Source organism: Lytechinus variegatus, chromosome 2 (assembly GCF_018143015.1).
Source record: "Lytechinus variegatus isolate NC3 chromosome 2, Lvar_3.0, whole genome shotgun sequence".
NCBI classification, from domain to species: Eukaryota; Metazoa; Echinodermata; class Echinoidea; order Temnopleuroida; family Toxopneustidae; genus Lytechinus; species Lytechinus variegatus.
This window is the reverse complement of record NC_054741.1, coordinates 43375970-43401790: the sequence shown is the minus strand read 5'-3', so window position 1 is coordinate 43401790 and position 25821 is coordinate 43375970. Positions and strand designations below refer to the sequence as shown.

General features: G+C 35.0%; 1 long non-coding RNA gene across 1 annotated transcript; it reads right to left on the bottom strand.

The window, feature by feature from the left end:
- Positions 1-9693: 9693 nt before the first annotated feature.
- Positions 9694-23982, bottom strand: LOC121408123. Its single transcript, XR_005969003.1, has 2 exons — positions 23941-23982; positions 9694-9792 (listed from the first exon to the last, which is right to left on the bottom strand). It is a non-coding gene; the product is annotated as an uncharacterized LOC121408123 (long non-coding RNA).
- Between the last annotated feature and the right edge of the window lie 1839 nt (positions 23983-25821).

Here is a 25821-nt window from a genome sequence, read left to right as displayed (position 1 = left end):
ACAACAACAAAACAAAGACCCTGCAACAATTTAAAAAAAAAATAATTTCTTGTATATGCCTTCCCTTTGTCTATAAAAAAACACAAATAACAAAACATTTAAATACATATGAAAAAACTAAGAAATGAGATATCAGTAAACAATAGGGGGATTACTTCCCGAAAACGATAAGGTTGTTGATCGACGATCTACGATATAGTATATAAAAGAAAAACATTCTAACAAGAGGGGATAACCATTCCATTCCATGTTTTTATTTGGCAATAAGTCATGATTGACTATTTTTGCCACCCACTGTATGAGAAATAGGGTAATAGCTTTAATAGGTGGTCTGTCATGAATATGACAGATCACATATTATATTCATCAGATTTTACTTTATTTATTTTCATTGCCAAATTTTGTTCCCACATTATCTCAAAATCGGGCCTGTCAAATTTCTTGATTTTCATGTCATGTATGGATATTATTCTGGAATCGCGAAACAAAACTTTTCAAGGTCATCAAATCATGATGACGTCATCTAGGCGCCATTTTGTAAAATTAGATTATTGATCATATCATCGCAACTAATCATCATAAATCATTCATATTTGCATCATATTAAGTTCAGATGACAGGTCATCAGGACATGTCAACAGAGGTCATGCAAAGGTCACGACGCGCACGTACGAGCGCGTCAAAATTTTAAAATTCCCCAAATCAATCGTGATCAAATTTGGGTACGGTTCAGGCCATTTTGAGCATGTCAAAAATTTGCGCGCACACAGGTATGCGTGCGCGTTCTTGCTCCTACCATCGGTATGCATCTTCGAGTTGTCATTTATTTTGTGTCTATCCATTGTCCATTATCTTCTGATTAATTTGATACCTCATTCAGCCTCTTACGACCAATAATACGGGAATGCGCTTCCATTCAAATTTGCATTACAGGTGCGTGCAAACTCGCAAAATAAGTCATAAGTGGGCAAAAATATGCCTATATAAAATTCACTGTAGCTCTTCAGGGAGTCCGTTGACCCCCAATTTTTCCTCACTCTTGGATGTAGTCAATATCTCATCTGGAGATTGCGTAAATACCACAAAATTTCGTTAGAAATAAAAATTACACATTTTCGCAACATACGTCAACGTATTTATGCATATTTTACCGTATCTTTGTTTTTAGTGGTCAGTTTTCTCTCAAATTTTGATATGATGTAGTTGAAAAAATTATCTACAAATAACATGCCAATAATTTTCATTTTTGACTGCAGCATCAATGTGTATTGACCTGTTTAAGTTTTTGCAATTTTGTTCTGGTCCTAATTTTTGAGAATTTTTTAAAGAAAATGTTTTATTTATCAATTCTACAGTCTTCTTGTAAATTTCAAGCCCACTGGTTTTGCGGTTTTTCAAGTATGACATTTTTCGTAGTTTTTCCGGAACTTTTTAAGAGGTAATTTTAACATTGTAAAACATCATTTAAGTATTTTCTTAGTAAACGCTACGATATTGAAACACTATTGTGTTGAAAAATTTCATTTCTGAAATTTTGTGGAAATTTCCGGATTTTATTTTCATTTGGTTATTTTCACAAAATATAACATATATCAAAATTTTCAGATACCTTCTGCGAAATTAAAAATTACGCAATTTACTTTTAAAAATACATATTTTCCCGAAATTTTGCGGAAAAATTGCCTGTGTTTGAATTTTTCACCTGACTTTTTTTAGTAAAATCATAAAGAAAGAATTTTCAAGTAAAAGTTAAAGTCATACACAATTAATAATTTCTTGACGGAAAATATAATGTGAAATGTTAAGAAATTTGCAGAAATTTTGCAAACATTCCCCCCCCCCAAAAAAAAAAAATTAATTCTTTCATCTAATACATCACTGATGAGTTTTGAAGTGAATGCTGTGAAATTTCTCATTAAAAATAATTCAAATTTAAGGCACTGTCACACCTTGGCGTTTTAGACAGCGTATGCCCGACGTATGAGGAATTTGGCGAATACGTTGGCGTACGTCAAATACGTTACGGGTAAGTTTTGCATACGTTAAGAGTACGCTAAAACACGCTGGTATACGTCGTCATATGGCGAGGTCGTCGAAAAATTTTGGGCAAGCACAAAATTTTTTGACGTATGCCAGTGTATGGCTCATACGTCCCGCATACGCGGCCATAAGTTGTAGGCAAGTTAGGCGATCGTTGATACACGTTGACACACGTTACTCGTAAGTTACTCATAAGTCGATGTACGTCGAGATAATGTCCAGCGTACCCTAAAACTTGCTTGTAACGTGCTTTGAACGTATGTGTAACTAAACTCCAACGTATGTTGACGTATGAAGACGTGCTCCGGACGACCACAAAACTTACTGAACGTGTTTATAACTTACAGCAACCGTATAATGGCGTATTGACGTTTATCATGTTTATAGGAATTGGTATATAAAGGTTGGGTTCACAGGTGTTTTCTTCGGCATGGCGGTGGTGTTGATAGGTGATGTATCATGCGGTTATGATTTGAATAGTCGGGCGGCAGCCTTTTAATAGGCTACGACACGGTTCGTCAGCAATACGCTGCCGCGCGCTATGCGAAAGTTAGGCTATCGTAGGAAATAAGTTGTGTACGCCAGCAATACGCTAAGCATTCGTTGGAATACGTTACTTATAAGTTAACGAAGCGTTCGATATAAGTTACTAATACGTTATGTATACGTCCAACTCGTTATGAATACGCTAAGTATACGCCCAGAGTTGAAAAAAAAAATCAAAGTTCAGCGTATGCCGACGTTTTAGAGAAATTTTGATACGTCGGGCATACGCTGTCTAAAACGCCAAGGTGTGACACCACCTTTAGCAGAAGTTTTGAGTAAAAATATTTAAGATATTTTAGTTTTTAAAAATCATCATGAATTTTCAAGCATTCTGTGAAATTGATACCCACTGACATTGTGAAAATTCTTGCTTGTAATCTTAAAAGAAAAAAAAAAAAAAAAGCATTAAATACATACAAAATAAAAAACTGAGAAGTTTTTAAGGTGCGTACCATTCAGATCTGAATATTTACGCCTTTTATTAATTTGTGGTATGCATTATCACAGTTTTAAAACTCTTGTTAATTCCAAAAGAATATGATAGGGTCTTATGTTAGAATTTTTTTTTTGTAATTAGGTCTGGAATAAAGACAAAGTTCTAAACCTCTTTTTAACTCTTTAAATGCCATTGGCAGCTATGCGTACCCTTAGCCTTCTCGTGCTTTAACTTTTTTTTGTTTAACCAATTTTACAGCGAGAAAATCAACACCATATTCTGTGTTTTTTATATTGTTATACTGGAAATTAATTCACAATTCAATTCATCATATAAAAAATAGTGGTTTACAATTGTATATTTGCATCATTATTTTGAAGAGTTGATTTCGGATGTTGCCACGATCTGAATTTCCCCTATAGACACGTGTGATATAACGGTTGTGTGTAGCAATACAAGTACTTCTATGGGCAGATCAAAGGCGAATGTGTGAAGGCATTAAGATCGGAATTGACCAATGACAGAGCGGTACGATGTTCCTCACCCACACTACTCGCCCATTCGCTATTGTTACATGGATATTCATGAGCTATCGATCAGGTCTTTTGCAGGCCGGTATAGTAGTATTCTTGTCTCAAGGTTTTTTCTGCCTGCAAATGTGCACGGTGGGGGGGGGGGGGGAAAAGGTCTTATACTTTGTTTTTAGCATTCTTACAAAATTGTTCTCGTTATAAATATATGAGTAAAGAAGGCTGTCATTCCCAACTCTCGTCTGCGCCCTGCAATAATCACACTCATTATTTATTTATTCATTTATTATTGCTATTATTATCATTGTTAGTATTACTATCATCATAATCATTATTGTTATTGTTATTAGGTGGTCTGTCTTTGACAGATCACCTCTTAATTTTGTCAGATTTTTCTTATTTATTTATTTTTAACGAATTTTTTGTCACCAAGATATCTTAAAATGGACATGGTCAATTTCATTGAATTTCATGTCATTTATAGGATCTGTCATGGACACGTCAGAATACGCTTTTCAAGGTCATCACGTCATGATGACGTCATCTAGGCGCCATTTTGTAAAATCACATTATCAATCATATCTCCATACTCAATTATCAAAAATCAATCAAATTAACATCACATCAACTTCAGATCAAGGGTCATCAGGTCATATACGAGCGTCAAAATTTCAAAATGCTCAAAATCACTTTTTGACCAGAGTACGTTTCAGTTCATTCTAAGCATTTCAAAAATTTGTGCGTGCGCACGTATGCGTTACGCGCGTAACGCCTTAACACAACGCAGAAACACCGTTTTGTTTACATCATTGCATTGATGATTTAATTCTGAGCAATTTGATACCCAATTTAGCTCTCTATGACCAATAATAACAAAATTAACACCCGTTAAATTTTGCAGCACATGTGCGCGCGAGCTCTCACTATAGGCCATATATGGGCAAAAACATGCCTATTGAAAATTCACTGTAGCTCTTTAAATAGTCCATTGACCCCCAATTTTTTTTTTCATATATCGATAGAGTATGAGTTGTAGATTTGATTTCATGTCATCAATGTCCCTAAATTATATCATGACATCATCAAAATGGTGCCTAAACTAAAAATTTCATTTTTTCAAAATGCAAATTTGGTTGTAACTTCTCGAATATAGATCGTTTTTCACCCAGATTTTGATATGTAGTAGTTAAGAATGTACTCTTTCTCCTCAGTTAACATGAATTTTCGTTTTGAGAAATGCATCATTGCGTAAAACAACGATGAAAAGAGGCATGTCATTTTTCCTTATTTTGTGTGTAATGTCTGTGGGAAATGACTTTTTGTCAAAACTAGATTCGACATTCCTCTATTTCGTGAGCCATATCTCCATTGTTTCTTGTCAGTTCTCCCTGAGCTTTTAATAGGTTGTAGCTGAGATTCAAAGCTTTCGGAAGAGTGGCCTCCATTTTTTGATCAGATGCCTGGATCATGCCTGTTTTTCACTTGCAAAATTGGAATTGTAATTCTCAAAATTGCTTACGTGTATTCTCTATGGGGAATATCGTGGCTCAATGGATAACGCACTTGACTTGTGTTCTCGGAAGCGCAGGTTCGAATCCTGGGGTGAACAAGATGATTTTTTTTCCATTTTTTTTTTCTTTTTGCCACCTCTTACATGACATTTGTGATAATTAAAAGGTATAAAAGTTTAAATTTAGCAAGATAAAACAGATTATAATTGCTTTTTTCATATCACATGTATTTTGCGTGTAATCTCTATGGGACATGACTTTTTCTCAAAACTAGATTCGACATTCCTCTATTTCGTGAGCCATATCTCCATTGTTTCTTGTCAGTTTTTCCTGAGCTTTTAGTATGTTGTAGCTGAGATTCTAAGCTTTCGTAATTGTGCCCTCCATTTATTGATCAGATACCGAGATCATGCCTGTATTTCGCTTGCAAAATTGGAATTGTAATTCTCAAAATTGCTTACGTGTAATCTCTATGGGGAGTATCGTGGCTCAATGGATAACGCATTTGACTTGCTTTCTCGGGGGCGCAGGTTCAAGTCCTGGGGTAAACAAAAAAAATTTCCATTTTTTTTCTTTTTACCACCTCTTACATGATCCTTTATGATAATTATAAGGTATAAAAGTTAAAATTTAGCAAGATAAAACAGATTATAATTACTTTTTTCATATCACATGTATATATTGTCATACATCAAAGAGACCCTTTTCACAGTGCTTTATCATCTCCCGTCTTTCACAAGTATCCCATCCATAATGAACATTCCGTTGTCATCATGAAGATCATTTTGATCTGCATGAACATGGTAATAGTGATCATGATGGGGAGAATAAAGACAGACCACCTAATTCGTCCGCATGACAAATTAAAATCTAGTTGTAATTATTATTATCATTATTTTTCTCCTTCACCTTCTTATTATTATTAAAGGGATTTTCTAGGCTGAAAGTATTTATAGTTTTATAAATAGAGCATAATTCACTGAGCAAAATACTGAAAAATTTCATCAAAATCGGATAACAAAATAACAAAGTTATTGAATTTTAAAGTTAAGCAATATTTTGTGAAAACAGTCGTCATGAATATTCATTAGGTGGGCTGATGATGTCACATCTCCACTTGTCTTTTGTATTTTATTAAATGAAATTAGGTTTATTCAATCTTTTTTCCTCCAAGCACTAGAAAAATTGAATTGACAACTGTTTTAATGCATTAGATATTTATTGCTGCAACTTATTTCAATATAAGGGAGACATATTATTCACACAAGTATGAAATAATGAAATAATTATGATTTTATGTAATAACATATGAAAACAGAAAGTGGGGATGTGACATATCAGCCCACCTAATGAATATTCATGACGACTCTTTTTCACAAAATATCACTAAATTTTGTATTTCAATAACTTTATAATTTGTTAACCGATTTTGATGAAATTTTCGGCATTTGGCTCAGTGAATTCTACTCTATGTATAAAGATATGAATATTTTCCTTTAATCCCTTTAATGTTATTGCCATCAGAGTCATCATCATTATGATTATTATTCAAAAACAATTGTTGTGATCATATCAATTGCATTTCTTCTGCAGCCAAACTCTCTCTTCATAAAGATCAGGTAAATAAGGGGTCATATATGTTTGTCTTTTTATAACCCAAACCATAAAGAATTGATTGACATTGTTATGCTTATCAGTATCATATTCAAACTTCTCACAAAGATATGAATCGTTCAATATTCTCCTCGAATAAAATAGGAAGAAGCAAAAAATCAGATAATTAATTTTGATATATCATCTTTAATTTTATATTTTGTCTCCTGACTGGTAATAACTTTGTTTGTTACACTACATATAAAAAAAACACAGGGTCTTATTTTGAAGACTACACAAATAAAAGGTTACGGTTGGCCATACTTAGAAGATACAAGGTTCTGATATATTATTGTGTGTGTTCACGTGGGGATCGCAAGTGTTCTGTGATTGGTCACTTGATCAAAGACAATGCCCTTTTTTTTAAAAGAACGCTTTCAATTGTACGTGTATTCTTCAGAGGAAGCAACTTAAATAGCAAAATAGTTTTTCACTCAAAAGAGCATTATTTTTGGTTATTTCTGTTCGTTCAATTTCATTAATATCTACGTCAATTAAAAGGGTAAACATTGACCTTTCATTTTATCCTCTTAATTTCTTGGTATCTCTACAATTCATCAGGTTATTTGCTCGTTGAATTGTTCATGAAATTATAATTTCTAGGTTTTACTTACTGAAAAAAAGTAAAATATTACATTTTTCTCATTTTTTTAAAACACGAATAAGAAAGATAATAACACGATCATAGATTCCATGAACCATGCATCATTTAATGTGTAGAAGGTTTCATTATACAATGTACGGGTAAAGAGTTATGACCGTCTTAAAATCAGTCTCTGCTTACATTTTGGTCAATTTAGGATTCCCTCGAATACCCCTGGCAGTCAAGGGGTATTCGTATTGGCTCAGTAAGAGTTAAAAACAGGTTCTTAGGTTCAAGGATTGCTTGGTCTTAGATTTGGAGTTATTTCTATTTTCACTATTAGCGTTATTTTGAAAAACAAATGACTGGGTCTGGCTGAAAGACTACGCTATATGTCAATGTTATCCAGCATTAATAAGATTATGGGGTCCTTATACGGTTTTTGTTGTTGTTGTATTGTTATTTACAATTTTTGAATAACAGGGTTTGGAGAAAAGGCTAAGCTCGATTTTCTTTTTTTCCACTGGAATATCATTATGGTATCTTAGTTTGGACTTATATTATTATTTTTTAAACAATCAGGTCTGGAAAAAAGACTTGGGACTTATATCATTATTTTTGAAAAAACCGGGTCTGGAATAAAAACTTTGGATTTATATTATAATTTTTCAAACAACCGGGTCTGGAAAAAGACTTTGGACTTATATTATTATTTTTTAAACAATCTGGTCTGGAATAAAGACTTTGTATTTATGTTATAATTTTTTAAACAACCAGGTCTGGAGAAAAGACTTCGGACGTATATTATAATTTTTGAAACAACCAGGTCTGGGAAAAGACTTTGGACTTATATTATAATTTTTGAAACAACCGGGTCTGGAATAAATAATTTGGGCTCATATTGTTAATTTTAAACAATCGGGTCTGGAATAAAGACTTTGGATTTATTTTATAATTTTTCAAACAAGCGGGTCTGGAAAAAAGACTTCGGACTTATATCATAATTTTTGAAAAAACACATACTTGTTGTTGGTAAATGAGACAAAGTTTGTTGTTTTTAGTTCCGGTATGTTGGTCGAAATAAAAAGAAAAATTATTCATAAAAGCTTTTTTTTTTTATCGCTAAGTACGAAAAGCATTCAATAAGTCATCCTCTCGATAAACACTAATCTTCCTTTTGTTCGGGTCGTTGACCATCTGTATCCTGCTCTTTTCGGAAGGAATTTGTTTGAATGGCCGCCCTGACATTCTTTTGTTCGGGTAGTGCGTATATCATGAAATACATGGACGTTTCCCTTTTGAAAAGAGCATAAGATGAATGTTGTGCTAAACTGCTTTCTTTTGTCTCTTTTTTTTAAACAGAATAGTAGACAAAAATAATGAGAAGAAGAGGGATGATATGGGGAGGGAAAAAGTTAAAAGTGCACCGAGATAAGCTCAAAGAAAGACATTTCCTCTCATACAAGCTTTTTTGTTTTTCTGAATATACAATCGATCGATGAAACCAAGGAGATACCATTCTAGAGTGAAATCTCCTTGATGAAGCAAATAAGACAAAAATGGTGAATAAACGCTTAACTTATTACGTGACGATCTTGCAGAAAAAGATGTTGATCAAATCACATGATCAGAACAAATCACGTGATCAGGTCTCTTGCGCACGTGCGTACGTGCTCGTCACCAAATTTATTCTTTCCCGTCTGACTCCAACGAAAAAATCGGGTAAAGTTGAAATGATTTCCTATTTTCAGGATTTTTCCCCACGTAGCTGTATATTTTTTCATTCTGTTATCGAAATAAGTTTATAAAGGAAATATTAACAATGGTTTTAGTACATAACAATTACGAAAAATCTGAAAAACTTAATCAAATTAAACCCAAAAAATCTCGGCTTCTGTAGAAGCCCGTCGTAGCTAAGTGAATGACTCGCTGGGCTTCTGTGGAAGCCAGTCGCACACAAAGGGTTAATACAGCTGTATAATTTGCTACCAATTTACAAACTTATCAATGTTTCAACTGATTAAATGATAACTATTCTTAGGAAGGCAGAAATATTTGTCAAAAAGCCAACAAAAACAATAATTAAAGAGAATGTAATTCTAGACTTGATTTCCCAATGCAAATGAGAGCAATTTGTGAACTTCATACGTCATTTCAGAATTCCAAGAACTCATCTTTGACACGAGTTTGAATGCTGTATGGCTGGTAAATTTACTGAATTCATAATTTATAGGGACGAGACAGCTGCTTAATGTCACAAAAAATTCATGTTTTGTGAAGAAATTGTTTATCAGAGACTTAAAGGTCATCCATTACAGAAATATTCTGGCATTACACTAACAAATGATAATTGTTCAAATGTGATAAAATATAATCCAAGATAACGTGGCATACCTGGTGATTTTCAACAAAATTAGTTAGCATGATAATTGCTCTTGCATTCTGTTCCCATACCATCTGCCAGAAATGACAAACTGTTTTTATGAGGGGTCCCTAGAAGAAGAAGAGAAAAACAGAAAATGTTGTTAAGAGAGGCGTTTTTTCATACATGTAAATGGCATTACACAACATGATGAGGTTAAAAACAAAGCATAAGCGATATTGTGTCTCACTCACTTGTAAAAGTAACCAGAAATATGATTATTTGTGAGGACACGCAACAGAATTGTATCAAAGTTCATTGTAAATAACTGGGATGGAATACAATGTCATAATTTTAAGAGATTTGTGCACATAAACTTCAATGTTGACCTCAAAATGACCTTTGACGTTACCATGTGACCTCTGAACACAATAACATGAAGGTCTCCCAAGTAGAGCTAAAACCCAAGTTCAAAAGTGTCAAACGGTTGCGGAGTTATGTCATAACATGTAAACTTTAATGTTGACCTAAAAATGACTTTTGACCTCCGACCGCAAAATAACATGCAGGTCTTAAGGTGACTTACGGTTGCAGGGTTATGTGTCATAAGAGTGTTGCATGTAAACTTTACCATTGACCTCAAAATGACCTTTGACCTTACCATGTGACCTCCGACTGCACCATAACATGCAGGTCTCCTAAGTACATTTATAACTGAAGTTTAGGTCAAAAATGAAACATGGTTGCAGAGTTAAGTGTCATGTTTGTGACGGACAACATTTGCATCCATTATTCTCGCCTTCACCTCTGGTTTGGCGAGACAAAAATAACCAGTGCTACTGACTAGTTTCAAACTGAATATTTAAGAATTGACCCATTATCACTTTTTCCTGACCATTTTACAGAGTTCGTAAAATAACATATACCTTTCATAGCCAGTGGAAAATTCCTTTATAATGATTCTGGGACATCTTCCCCCTGGACATCCACTCCCCAGACAGCATACATTTGTAATTCCGAAGCTTCGTTATTCCGAAGGTTTGGTTATTCCGAAGGTTCGTAATTCCGAAGGTTCGTTAATCCGAAAACGAAATAAGGTTCGTTAGTCCGAAAGCGAAATGAGGTTCGTGATTCCGAAGGTTCGTTAGTCCAAAAACGAATTGAGGTTCGTAAATCCAAAAACGAAATAAGGTTCGTTAATCCGAAAATTAAATAAGGTTCGTATTTCCGAAAATTAAATTAATTCATTGTGGTAACAAGAACAGTGCTGTTCTTGCAAGATAACAGGATATTATGCAATGATAAACTAACGAACGATGATATATGCGTGTGTTGTGGTCAAAGCATGTATTGATTTAAGAATAGGCGCCCGGATCAAACATACGCTTAATTACGATTTTATCTGAGCAAATGCTGCCCAAAAAAATGGTTTAAAGATGCAGCTAGGGGATTAAGTGTGTTGGTCGTTTGCGAGTAACCTCCAGATAATAGGATTTGTATTGGAGGGGATGTCATTTTTAACAGCTTCTAATGAAAATTAATCTAAAATGTATACTTTAAATAGAGTATTTATTTTGAAAAAAAAAAGGAATTTCCCATTTTGGAACAAGTGGAATGCCTCTGGCCGTCTCACCTGCATCACGCGGTTCAATATAGCAGCAGTGCTGACTTTGAAAACTACTCTAACTCGCACAAGATGTTCAGTGATACATGGTTACTCTTATGTCCACTTTTTATGAACTAGACCAATAAACTTACAGAGATATGATGGTTATTCACAAAAAAACCCCAACATGGCCAAAGTTCATTGACCTTACATGACCTTTGACCATGATCATGTGACCTGAAACTCAAACAGGATATTCAGTGATACTTGATTACTCTTATGTACAAGTTTCATGAATCAGATCCATAAACTTTCAAAGTTATGATGGTAATTCAACAGATACACCCAATTTGGCCAAAGTTCATTGACCTTTGACCTTGGTCATGTGACCTGAAACGTGCACAGGATGTTCAGTGATACTTGATTACTCTAATGTCCAAGTTTAATGAACTAGCCCAATAAACTTCCAAAGTTATGATGGTAATTCAACAGATACCCCCGATTCGGCCAAAGTTCATTGACCCTAATGACCTTTGACCTTAATCATGAGACCTGAAACTTGCACAAAATTTTCAGTGATGCTTGATTACTATTATGTCCAAGTTTCATGAATCAGATCCATAAACTTTCAAAGTTATGATGGGAATTCAACAGATATCCCCAATTCGGCCAAAGTTCATTGACCCTAAATGACCTTTGACCTTGGTCATGTGACGTGAAACTCATGCAGGATGTTCAGTGATACTTGATTAACCTTATGTCCAAGTTTCATGAACTAGGTCCATATATTTTCTAAGTTATGATGACATTTCAAAAACTTAACCACAGGTTAAGATTTCGATGTTGATTCCTCCAACATGGTCTAAGTTCATTGACCCTAAATGACCTTTGACCTTGGTCATGTGACATGAAACTCTAATAGGATGTTCAGTAATACTTGATTAACCTTATGGCCAAGTTTCATGAACTAGGTCCATATACTTTCTAAGTTATGATGTCATTTCAAAAACTTAACCTCAGGTTAAGATTTGATGTTGACGCCGCCGCCGCCGTCGGAAAAGCGGCGCCTATAGTCTCACTTTGCTTCGCAGGTGACACAAAAAATAGCATTTCCCTGTTATTTCTTTTGGGGGGACAAGTGCTCCCTGCTACCCTCCCCCCCCCTTCCAGGCGGATCCAACTTTCGCCAATGGGGGGGCAAATTTTTTTCACCCATAATTTCCCGGATCGGCAACTTTAAAGTTGATTTTTGTTTGTTTCTTTGAAAGGGTATTCCTAATAGCCAATAATTATTATAAAATAAAGTAAATATGTAATAATATCTTAAACCCTTGTTAATTAATGCGAGCGCGAAGCGCGAGCTATAGTTTTCGTTGGAAATTGGAGGGGATGTTTGATCCGGGCACCTATTCTTAAATCAATACATGCTTTAGCCACAACGCACACATATATCATTGTTCGTTAGTTTATCATTGCATAATATCCTGTTATCTTGCAAGAACAGCACCGTTCTTGTTACCAAAATAAATTAATTTCATTTTCGGAAATGCAAACCTTATTTAATTTTCGGATTAACGAACATTATTTCGTTTTCGGATTAACGAACCTTCGGAACAACGAACCTTATTTCGTTTTCGGATTATCGAACCTTTGGAACAACGCACCTTATTTTGTTTTCGGAATAACGCCACAAATGTTCGGATTAACAAACATCGAGGTACAGGCGAGTGAATAAAATAAGAAGAGGGGAAGACTTGTAAAATAAAAAGAATCTTTCATGTCACTATACACAATTTTCGCTCGCGCTTCGAAGTTCCCATTCCCTATTAAGTGATTTACATAGCTTGTCCAATATGACGCTTAAATATCAAGTTTGGAAGTCAATATGCAATACATTTTTCTGCTCTAATCGAACTTTCATTACTTTGTGTGATTTCAAGATTGAGTTTTCTGTAAAACTCTGTAACAAGGTAAAAGCGGTTTTGTGTCTCTCCCACTTACGAAAATAACCAGAAATATTGTGATTTGCGAGGTCACGCAACAGAATTGCATCGAAACTTCATTGTGAAATGACTGGGATGGAATAACACTTGTCATAAGAGCCTTGCACATAAACTTTAATGTTGACCTGAAAATGCCCTTTGACCTTACCATGTGACCTCCCACTGCAGCAAAACATGCAGGTCGCTTAAGTATATCTACCATCCAAGTTTTGTTAAAAAGTGACTTACGGTTGCGGAGTTAGGTGTCATAAGAGAGTCTTGCATGTAAACTTTGTTGACCTGAAAATTACTTTTGACCATACCATGTGATCTCCAATTGCAGCATAAGATACACGTAAAACATATTTCATCTTGGATAGAGCTTTCATTATTTTTCAATTTACAAATTGATTTTACAAGTGCTCTGTAAAATGTCTGTTTTAGGTCTTAATATTAATATTTTCAGCTCACGCTGCTCGGTCGCATTATTTGATTTGCATAGGCCTACTTTATAAATTCTTACAAACCGTCCTTAAAATACACCTTAAACGAATGTTTACTATCATGATTGCCAATTTGTTTAGAAAAAACTGTTTTTTATTATGTCATATTGTTTACAATTTAGTACTTTTGGTACTTAATTTCCTTCTTTAATGTTGCTTTCACCCAAGAATAATACACAAAAAAAACACCTTGCAATTTACCATTTAGGGCCTAAATGGTAAAATTACAAGGTGTTCCTGCTTGTGTGTATAATCTTTGCATAAAGTTTTTTAGCTTACTGGAAAGTGCACCAATTGTTTCATAATTTTTAGCTTCTTGTTAGTTAAATTGTTTTAAAATAAAGGATTATAGGTCCTACTTGACAGTGTTAGTGTTGATAGTTGCTTTATCGACTTTCAATATATTTCTACCTATAAAGGTGTCTTTTTACATTTTATCTATTTGCCTGATTTCTTTCCTGAAATTGAACCCAAAATAAATATTTAAAAAATCAGATCAGTTGGAATCAGAGATATTCAGCATTTGTGATTATTATGACTAATCGTGTTCAATTGATCTATGAAAACTTAGTATGAGGGCCAGTTTACACATTTTCTGATGAATATATGCATAGCCAAACGGGAGGTTACGGGTGCAAGACCCCCCCCCCCCACATTTTTCATGATGCAGAAGGCGCCGCTAAACAAAAATAAAATGAAAAAAGAAGTGAGAGAACAGGAAAAAGAGCAATATAAAAGAGAAAGAAAAAAATATCAACGTAAGATAAAGTAGAAAATATTTCAAAAAACCTGTGCCACCGACCAAAACTTAAAATGGGTCCCGCTTTATTCCAACATTGATGCTGGAGAGAAGGGAGGATTTTCTGGGGGTAATTGTTCGGGGGATAATTGTCCTCGAGGGTAATTGTCCGGGGGTAATTGTCCTCGGGGGGGGGGGTAATTGTCCAGGGGTAGTTGTCCAGGGGGTAGTTGTCTGGGGGGTAATTGTCCAGGGGTATGTCCGGGTGTAATTGTCCGGGGGGTAATTGCCTGGGGGTATTTGTCCGGGGGGGGGGGTAATTGTCCGGGGGTATTTGTCCGGGTGTAATTGTCCGGGGGTAATTGTCCGCGGGGTAATTGTCCGGGGGGTAGTTGTCCGGGGGGTAATTGTCAGGGGGGTAATTGTCCTAGAACCCTTTTGACCATACCATGTGATCTCCGATTGCAGCATTACATGCAGGCCCCCCAAGTCCATCTACCATCCAAGTTTGGATGAAAAGTGACAAATGGTTGCAGTGTTAGGTGTAGTAAGAGAGTCTTGCATGTAAACTTAAACTTTGACCTGAAAATGACCTTTGACCTTACGATATGACCTCCAACTGCAGCATAACATGCAGGTCCCCCAAGTCCAATAACCATCCAAATTTGGTTGAAAAGTGACTTATGGTTGCGGAGTTAGGTGTCATAAGAGAGTCTTGCATGTAAACTTTGTTGACCTGAAAATTACTTTTCACCATACCATGTGATCTCCAATTGCAGCATAAGATACACGTATTATAGGGAGCGTCGGACCAACGCCCACGGCATGTAGGAGAGAGCGGAGCTGCAGGGGAGGGAAGCAAAGGCAACCAGTCTGCGAGGAAACGTATCTTAAGGCTCAAAAGAAATATGGAATAAAAACGTGAAATAAATATCACGCGGGGCTCAGAGCAGTTGGATATGACTTAAATCAATCTATAACCGAAGACATTGAAATAAGGGATAAATGCAAAGATAAAACAGTCTAACGAACGGTTTAAAAATACAATTTTGGGAGTGTACTTAGCTACGTGTGATCATGGCGGCAGGCAAAAGTAAAAGAGGAAATGGACGCCAATTTGCGCAATGATCTTGGGATAGTACGTTCATAGGGAGAAAATTGTGTACTTTTATTTGGCATGCAAGTTAATCATAATGAAATAGCAAATCAAATGAATATATCCCAGTTATTGACAGTAAATAAAAATTCAGCTCGCGCATGCGCTCGCATTGTTTGATTGTTGAAATAAGTAACGTTTTCATGGCTAACTGCAAGCAGTTTTTAACAGGTACCTTTTCATCAGTTCATTCTTGCACTTCGCATTCATAATAATCATTTAGTTTCACTGCATAGGCCTATACTTCTATTTCAGGATAACAGACATTGCCCAGAATGTTCGAATCTTAGTAAAAATACATAAAATTTTCAAAAAATTTAGCTCGAGCATCAATAAGGATCATGATATTATATTCATGTTGACTCATAAGAATAAAGCTTGAAAGTTACTATGAGGACGGTGCCAGGTAAAAATGGCAGAGGTAAAAATGGCAGAGGTAAAAATGGCAGAAGTAATATTGGCAGAGGTAAAAATGGCAGAGGTAATAATGGCAGAAGTAAAAATGGCAGAGGTAATAATGTTCTTGATAAGAAATATTAAAGACGCATTTTTGGAACAATAGAGACATCGGGTATAAAATGATAATCTATAAAATGGTTAAGTTCCTTAACATATTTGTAAAGAGTTATGAAATGGAAATCATCTGGTTGAGTTATTTCAAGTCTGGTGTCGGCCCTGATGGTGTTGGTGTTGAAATTTTGATTGCTTCCCCTAACTCCAAAAAATATTTAAGTTTGCATAACTGATTCAGATCACATTATTGTCATCTCAACAACTAGTAATTGACTTTTCGGGACCATCTTCATTTTATGTTTGGTGTTATAATCGTGTAAAAATTGACCTTACACCAACACCAAAAGGTCAACACCGAACTTGAAATCACCCATTTACGACTTGAAACTAATGATGATCTAAAAATAATTGTTGTAGGTTCTTGACAAATTCGTTAAGAGTTTTGAGGTTAAAATATAATCATTTCGATAGGATTTATGACGTAAAATCTCTCAAATTTACTTCCGAAATATATGAGTTTCGCTTCGATCTTGGAGCACAGACCCTGATAAAAAGTTACAAAAATAATCTAGAAATTGTTGATGGTTCTTCGGAAGAGTTATGACGTAATCATGTCAGCTATGATTTATGACGTGAAATTATCATACTCGGCATTCGAAAGATACGAGTTGCGCTTGGATATTGGAGCTCCTTGGTCGGATTAAAGCGTATCAAAATGATTGATAATCTATTAATTTTGTTGAAGGTTCTTGACATAATTATTCGTAAAAAGTTTTGAGGAAGAAAGTAATCATATCCAAGTGATCTAAGACGTAAAATCATGTTTCTTAGCTTTCGAAAGCCACGAGTTTCGCTTGGATATTGGAGCACCTTAGCCCGATCAAAATATATGAAAATGATAATGTAAAATTGTTGAAGGTTCTTAACATATTCGTAAAGAATTTGAAGTTAAAAAATCATTATTAGCTTTCGAAAGATACGAGTTTCGCTTGGATATTGGAGCGCCCTGGCTTGATAAAAGGTATGAATAATCTAAAAATATTGTTGAAGGTTTTCAACATATGGATTCGTAAAATGTATTGAAGTATAAATCATATCGATATCATTTATAACATAAAATCGGATACTTCACTTTCGAAATAATACGAGATTCGCTTGGATCTTGGAGCACACGGCAAGGTAAAGAGGTATAAGAAATGATAATCTAAGAATTGTTGAAGGTTCGTATTCGTAAAGAGTTGTGAGGTAAAAATATAATCACATAAATATGATATACAACGTGAAATCATCCAACATTTGAAAGATACGAGTTATACTTGCCTTTTCTAAAATATTTTTTTCAAATAAGTTTCGTTACGACTTGAGAATTGAGATCTTGAAGAAGGCACCAGAACAAAATTGTTCGGAAACAAACGCATTTACCATGTTTACTGCAATAAAAGAGACGTTCATTTTGATTGAGACCATTGCACAGTGCGAAATATTTTCTTCCTCTTCTCTTCCTCCTCTTTTGTAGTTTATTCCTTTTTTATTTTCCTCATAATTTTCTTCGACTTCTTAGCCATGCCCTAAACCTGGTCCTTTCTGATTTCCCTTCCTTTTGGACAATTCCAAAAAAATTATCAACCTTTTTGTACGTCCGATTCCCCTTTTTCTCAAGTTTTACTTCATTTTCATAAACTGAACACACTGCAAAAACTGCGGTGTTTATTGAACAACAGTCTGGAATATATGACCACACGAAAGAAGTATTGAAACAACACCGGCTTTAATTTAAATCGATGATTTATTAATAATAATTGGTGTTGTATAAACGCATATTTGGAATAAGTCCAAAACCAAACCGATGTTTTTTTAAACACTTCTCTAGTGTGGTCATATATAGATTCCGGAATGGTGTTGAATTAACACCGCAGTTTTTGCAGTGCACAGACTGTCAAAAGTAAAAGAAATCAGGGACAGAAAATTTCATGAATGTCCTGGTCGGACGTATATATGGAGTTGTCCTTTTTGTCATCTCCGTGTCCTGCACACGATTCTGCATTTTATTTCCCATTATCCCAAATATTCTTCTCTCTCAGCATTCGATCCGCAGTTGTTAGAAAAATATACAAAACTTTATAACAAGTTGTACACATTATATTCCACTCACTATACATTAGTTTAGTGGATGAAAAATTTATTCTCACAAAATATGATAATGCTTTGAAGGGCGGTTGGGGTCTTTGCTGCAACATTAAGCAGGATAAAATTGATCAGTTTATTTATGTATGCCAATAGATATGACTTAACACTCGTCATATCAAACACAATATTTTTAAAATTAATCACACTTCCACCCCCCAAAAAATACTTACACCAAAATACAGATAGGCCTATCACAATTTTTTTTACGATATAATACCAGCTTTGGAATATCGCACCTCTCTTTCCATAAAAATGTTTGGTCTCTTGAAAATGATATCTACTGGTAGTGTGCTTTATTATGTTGTGAATTGGAAAATTACTTATCACGTTATTTTTAAACAATTTATTATTTTCAGAAAATGAAGGCTTTGAACATTTGTTTTGATAATTTCCATTTACTATTCAAATCCTCTTAAGAAGTGCTGCAAGGTTCAATGTCTAACCTTGATGAATAGAAAAATTATGGAAAGTAAAACTACTCGTTCTTTGAATGAACCACGGATACAAGTGATTGAAAAAAACAGAATTGATGAACAAAAAAATGATGGTAGACATATTCTTTGAATGAAAGGCGTAGCTGAAAAAAACAAACAAACACAGAATTGATGAACAGAAAATGCGAATCCACCCGTCCTTTGGATAAACAAAGTAACTGATTAAATATGAAAAAAAAAAACAGATTTGATGAACAGACAAGTGGAATGCCTCTGGCCGTCTCACCTGCATCACGCGGTTCAATATAGCAGTGCTGACTTTGAAAACTACTCTAACTCGCACAAGATGTTCAGTGATACATGGTTACTCTTATGTCCACTTTTTATGAACTAGACCAATAAACTTACAGAGATATGGTTATTCAACAAAAAAACCCAACATGGCCAAAGTTAATTGACCTTCGACCTTGATCATGTGACCTGAAACTCGCACAGGATGTTCAGTGATACTTGATTACTCTTATGTACAAGTTTCATGAATCAGATCCATAAACTTAAGAAGTTATGATGGTAATTCAAGAGATACATCCAATTCGCCAAAGTTCATTGACCTTTGACATTGGTCATGTGACCTGAAATGCGCACAGGATGTTCAGTGATACTTGATTACTCTAATGTCCAAGTTTAACAAACTAGACCAATAAACTTTCAAAGTTATGATGGTAATTCAACAGATACCCCCGATTCGGCCAAAGTTCATTGACCCTAAATGACCTTTGACCTTAATCATGAGACCTGAAACTTGCACAAAATGTTCAGTGATGCTTGATTACTATTATGTCCAAGTTTCATGAATCAGATCCATAAACTTTCAAAGTTATGATGGGAATTCAACAGATACCCCCAATTCGGCCAAAGTTAATTGACCCTAAATGACCCTTGACCTTGGTCACGTGATGTGAAACTCATGCAGGATGTTTGGTGATACTTGATTAACCTTATGTCCAAGTTTCATGAACTAGGTCCATATATTTTCTAAGTTATGATGACATTTCAAAAACTTAACCTCAGGTTAAGATTTTGATGTTGATTCCTCCAACATGGTTTAAGTTCATTGACCCTAAATGACCTTTGACCTTGGTCATGTGACATGAAACTCTAATAGGATGTTCAGTAATACTTGATTAACCTTATGGCCAAGTTTCATGAACTAGGTCCATATACTTTCTAAGTTATGATGTCATTTCAAAAACTTAACCTCAGGTTAAGATTTGATGTTGACGCCGCCGCCGTCAGAAAAGCGGCGCCTATAGTCTCACTCTGCTATGCAGGTGAGACAAAAAATGATGGAAAGCGAATCTATTCAGTCTTTGACGTAACTGATGAAAAAACCATAATTGATGAAGAGAAAAATGATGGAAAGGGGATCTATTGGTACTTGGAAAGAGCGTTGTAACTGATAAAATAAAAATACAGAATTGTTGAACAGAAAAATGATGGAGAGCGTTTCTTTGAATAAAAGACGTAACTGATGAAACAATTAAAACAAAACACAGAATTTTGGGGACTAAAAAATGATGGAAAGGGAATAAATTTGTTCATGCAATGAACGATGTAACTGATAAAATAAAAATACAGAATTGAACAGAAAAATGATTGAGAGTGAATCTTCTTTGATTAAAAGTCGTTAGTGATGAAAATAAACACAGAATTGATAAACAAAAAAATGATTGTTAGCAAATATAGTAATCTCTGTTCAATTCTTAATAGATTTCGTATCTCAAAGGTTGTGTTTTTTTATTTAAGTTATTCTATAACTATATGATTAATTCCATTACAATAACTTGATTCTAAATCTCTATTTCATAACTCCATAAATAAAAACTCAAAACTGAATGATACTCGTCCTTTGAATGAACGTCGTAACCGATTAAATGAAAAAAAAGAATGAACAGAAAAATAATGGCAAGCAAATCTACTCGCTCTTTAAATGAACGACGTAACTGATAAAATAAGAAATACGGGATTTAGGAACAGATAATGGCGGAAAGCGAATCTTTTAATAAAAGACGTAAGTGATGAAATAAAAAAAAAACAGAATTGATGAACAGAAAATGATGGTTATGTCATGGTCACATTTGCTCTACGGCGGCCGTACGGCGAGTTGAAAACAGCCGTTAACATTTTTTGTCCAACTACATATAGGTGGTTTGAATCAAAATTGATAAAACGGCTGTTTTCGACTCGCCGTGCGGCCGCCGTAGAACAATGCGACCATGGTATTAGCAAATCTTCTCGTCCTTTAAATGAACGACGTATTACGGATTTAAAAAAACAACAATGAACAGACAATGATGTAAAGCAAATCTTCCTCAAATAAAAGACTTAATGAAAATTAAAAAACACATAATTGACGAACAGAAAATGATGGGAGACGAATCTCACTTGTCCTTTGGATGAAAGACGTATTACAGACGTAACTGATAAAAATAAAAAATACAGAATTAATGAACAGAAAATAATGGAATTATGGAAAGTGAATCTTCTTTGATCAAAAGTCATGAAAAAAGTGATGAAAATAACAACACAGAATTGATGAACAAAAAAATGATGGTTAGCAAATATAGTCATCTCTGTTCCATTCTTAAGATGGATTTCGTATCTCAAAGGTTGTGTTTTAATTTAATTTTCTATAACTACGATTAATTCTGTTACAATCTCTATTTCATAACTCCATAATAAAACTCAAACTGAATTATACTCGTCCTTGAATGAACGTCGTATTACTGATTAAAAAAACAACAATGAACAGAAAATGATGGAAAGCGAATCTTTTATAAAAGACATACCGTAACTGATGAAATAAAAAAAAACACGTAATTGATAAACAGAAAATGATGAAAATACTCGTTCTTTGAATGAAATAGGTACCTGATTAAAGTTTTATAAAATTACAGAAAAGATAAAAATGAGAGATAAAAAAGGATTCTAATCGTCCTTTAAATGGAAGACGTCATTGATAACAAACACTGGAAAATAAATCATGGAGCTAGCTCCATGGAAGACGTCATTGATAACAAACACTGGAAAATAAATCATGGAGCTAGCTCCGTAAATAAACAATGGAAAGAGACTCTACTCGTCCTTTTAAGCCAAAGACGTAACTATAACTGGGTCACTCGGTCAAGAGCTGCGCACATGGATTTACATTGGGGACGCGTTTGATGCGCGCGCTCGAAGCAGTGGCCCGCTGTCTATCGGGAATTAAGGATTTTCTATCGGGTTGATATGCGTGTAAATACCCATTCTTGCGGGTTGAAAATCCCGTTATCCATTTTGAAGTGGCCAAAAAATGACGGGATTGCATCGTGATTGCTTCGTGGTTTGATCAAAAAGTGCCTAACGGGAAAATGCGCATCCCGCAAAATCATGCCAAGTTTCTTTTTCCCTGTAGTGTAGAATTGAAATTGATGAAGAAATGACATATAGAAGCATTTTTTGTGAACTATGAATAAATTTCATATGAATTAAGTATTAATTATTATAAATTAAGCATACTTTCTAGTCAAAATTTCTTAATTCTGTGTAGAACCTTGGTGAAGCTCATGTAGCTCTCAGATGGAACAAAACTAATCAAAATCAATCAACAAATAAATAAGTAATTTTTGTGAGTTTTGAAAATCTATGAATAAATTAGCATATTTAATGAATTTCAAAATTCTGTATTGAAATTTTGTATCACCACCTCAGCTATCATATAAAGCAAACAAAATTGAAATTGATCAACAAATGAAGAAGAAAAAACATTTTTTGTGATTTATGAATAAATTTTGCATAAATCAGCATAACTAATTTTTCCAGACAAAATTTCAAAATTTTGTGTACAAGTTTGGTGAACTTCATGCAGCTCAACCAGATGGAAGAAAAAATCAAAATCGATCAACAAATAAAGATAAAGAGGCATTTTCTGTGATTTCTGAATAAATTCCGCATAAATTACCATAAGTAATTTTCTACTGAAAGTTTCAAAATTGTGTGTAAAAGGTGAATCTCATGAAGTTCTACCAGATGGAAGAAAAAAAATCAAAATCGGTCAACAGTTAAAGAAGAAACAGCATTTTATGTGAATTTTTAAAAATATGAATAGATTAATTTCGCAGAAATTAGCATAAAAATTGTTGTAATTCAAAATTTCGAAATTCTGTGTAGAAGTTTGGTGAACCTCATGAAGCTCTACCAGATGGAAGAAAAAAAAATCAAAATCGGTCAAGAAATAAAGAAGCATTTTATGTGAATTTTTGAAAATATGCATAAATTAGCATAACAAGTGAAATGCCTCTGGCCGTCACACCTGCATCACGCGATTCAACCTAGCAGCAGTGCTCACTTTGAAAACTACTATAACTCGCACAAGATGTTCAGTGGTACTTGGTTACTCTTATTTCCACCTTTTATGAACTAGAACAATACACTTACAGAAGAGCGTGATCGGTTCATCACGGACAGACATTTGATAGATTTTGGAAACTTTGAAAGCTTGTAACAAATTAGGAATAAGATGAACAAGGTTCCTTTGTGTTTTATAGAGAAGGGTAGGACAAAGTACGCTGAATGATAAAAAGTTTGTTGCCATGGTTACCTATAAACATAGGAATCCACTAAATGTGCCATATCACGGACGGACATGATAGATATGTGGTTTTCAGAATTTTCTTACATTTTTAATGTTTCTATCTAAACAGCTTAACATTGACCAATAATTGTTAATGCAACTTACACTCAGGTATGTAAGCTTCTATGTTCAACATATTGAATTCTTAATCAATATCAAACTTCTGACAGAACTGCAAATATTTTCCATCACGGACGGACATCTCGGACGGACATCACGGACGGACACAAGTACAGTCCGACCTCTCTTATCCGGACATGTTGAGACCAGCATAAATCCGGATAAGGGATTTATCCGGATCTGGGAGATCCAATATTAGATACACGCAGCTGCGCTGCCGGCCGCCTCCCCAGGCCACCGGCGGTAGCTACACTATTGTAGTAGGCGTACGGTAAGGACAATATTCACTGCAGAGTCAGTGCAAATTATAGGCATTGTTTTTATGGAAATTAAATCGATCGATGCCCAAAACTCTTGGATAATTTACCTGCTAAAATGACTGACGTATACATCGAGCATACCTCGAAAGAATGAGAATGACTCGATGAAACCAAGTTTTGAAATTAGATCATCGCGGCGGGTATCGCAGCTTCGCAATGTCAGCCATTGTTACACTGACTGTAGGCTCAAACATGATAGATGGCGCTGTCCGTATTGAGGCCTAAAGTTAGCTAGCAAGACATGTGTTGTTTTTCCTGCGAAGCAAAAAGAGAAAGGTGATGAAATGTTTGCACTGCACCCTGATTTACTGGAAATTATCATTCCTAAAGTTCTTTTGGTGAGATATTTTCATGAAAAATATGTTTGGTGTAGGGTGACTATGTTGGGAAATATATGTAATCAAAGTGAGTTTAAGTATAGGATTGAGTTTAGATTGAACTCTCATTTCTTCACGTACCGGTACTAGATTAAATAAAAAAATAAAAAAATCTCGGCAAGTGTGCGTGCGGATAATAGAGAGATCCAGATAAGGGGAGGCCGGATAAGAGAGGTCGGACTGTAAAATACATTGGAAGTACCTTGTTCGAAGTTCTTATTACTTTTTGGGGGAACAAATGCTATTGTATTGATGATTTGTACATTATTTAATATGATAAAGATTATTAGTTGCACAATCAATTTGCTACAACTTGATTTAAGTTGTAGGAACTTGATTCTATGCAGACGCACAGTATAATCTAGACGTACGATTGCTTTAAACAGTTCTTGTTATAACGGGATGGAAAATAGAGATTTGTTTGTTTGGGTAAAGAAGTTCGTTCGCCTTCTTCCATTGTTTACCTTAAGGTGTTGATTTCATTTGCTAGTTTTTCTGGGCCAGGCTAGCGATTGGAATGTGGAAGTGAAAGAGGGCAAACTCACTGGGTTGCTAGGCGTTCAGGACTCATGGAACTTCAGTTATTTTACTACTTTGCTTCTTATTCATGTTCTTCGGCTCGCTTGCATTCTTCAGTGATTAGAGAGAGAGAGAGAATGTGAACAGGTGTGGAAGCAAGGAATGCTGGTAATTCCTTGGTGGAAGTGAGCTGTGAGGAGAACGAGAGAGCTGTAGTGGGAGTGGCTGAAGTGGGAGAGTCGCAAAAGAGGATTAGTTGACCGAGAGAGCAGTTGGGGGAGTGGTAAAGAGTTACATAAGTTGGAAGAATAATGGAAAGCCGAAGAACTTGAATTTGGAATCAGAGTACACACAATAATTAGTTCCATTTTATACACTAACATTATAGGCGGATTAATTTCGCACATTATACCAAAAGTGATAGGGTCGATTTGGGGAAAGGCTTTTCTCACCACGTGGAGTTTGACCCAAAAGGGGATAAAAGGGAGAGTGTTTAGTCGACAATGAGCAATTTTTCGTTCCCGATTTGTTTTGCTGCCGTAGGTCATGTCGGCTTAATTTTCGTACTGTTGTCGGTCGTCCAGCCCAGAGATGCGACATATATTATCATCCAGCATGTAATTTGACTCTGATTTAGAATAAAACCTGATATACAACTTAACTTCATCGAACTTGTCATTCTTTGACTCCCGTCTTTTTTTGTACGTGGGCAGCGCAAGACGGTGGGTGGCCACCGGCCGTCTTGCAATGCTGTGCCGCTACATTGTCAAATCAAATGTAAAGAATGTCCTAATGCACATTGTCTTCTTTTCAAATTATAGAATACTAGTACATGTAGGTACCAAATCAACATCTAGTTTATCAATTATCATGTTGATACAAGTATGTTTATGATATATCATGATGATACATGTTAATTCATTTTTGGGCATTAATTTTCCAAGAGCAAAGATGTTTGTTAGGTCCATTAATACCTGCATGTAAATCCAAAAGATTCACAGGTTGCTGATCCTTATGCTTGTTTGTTGGATC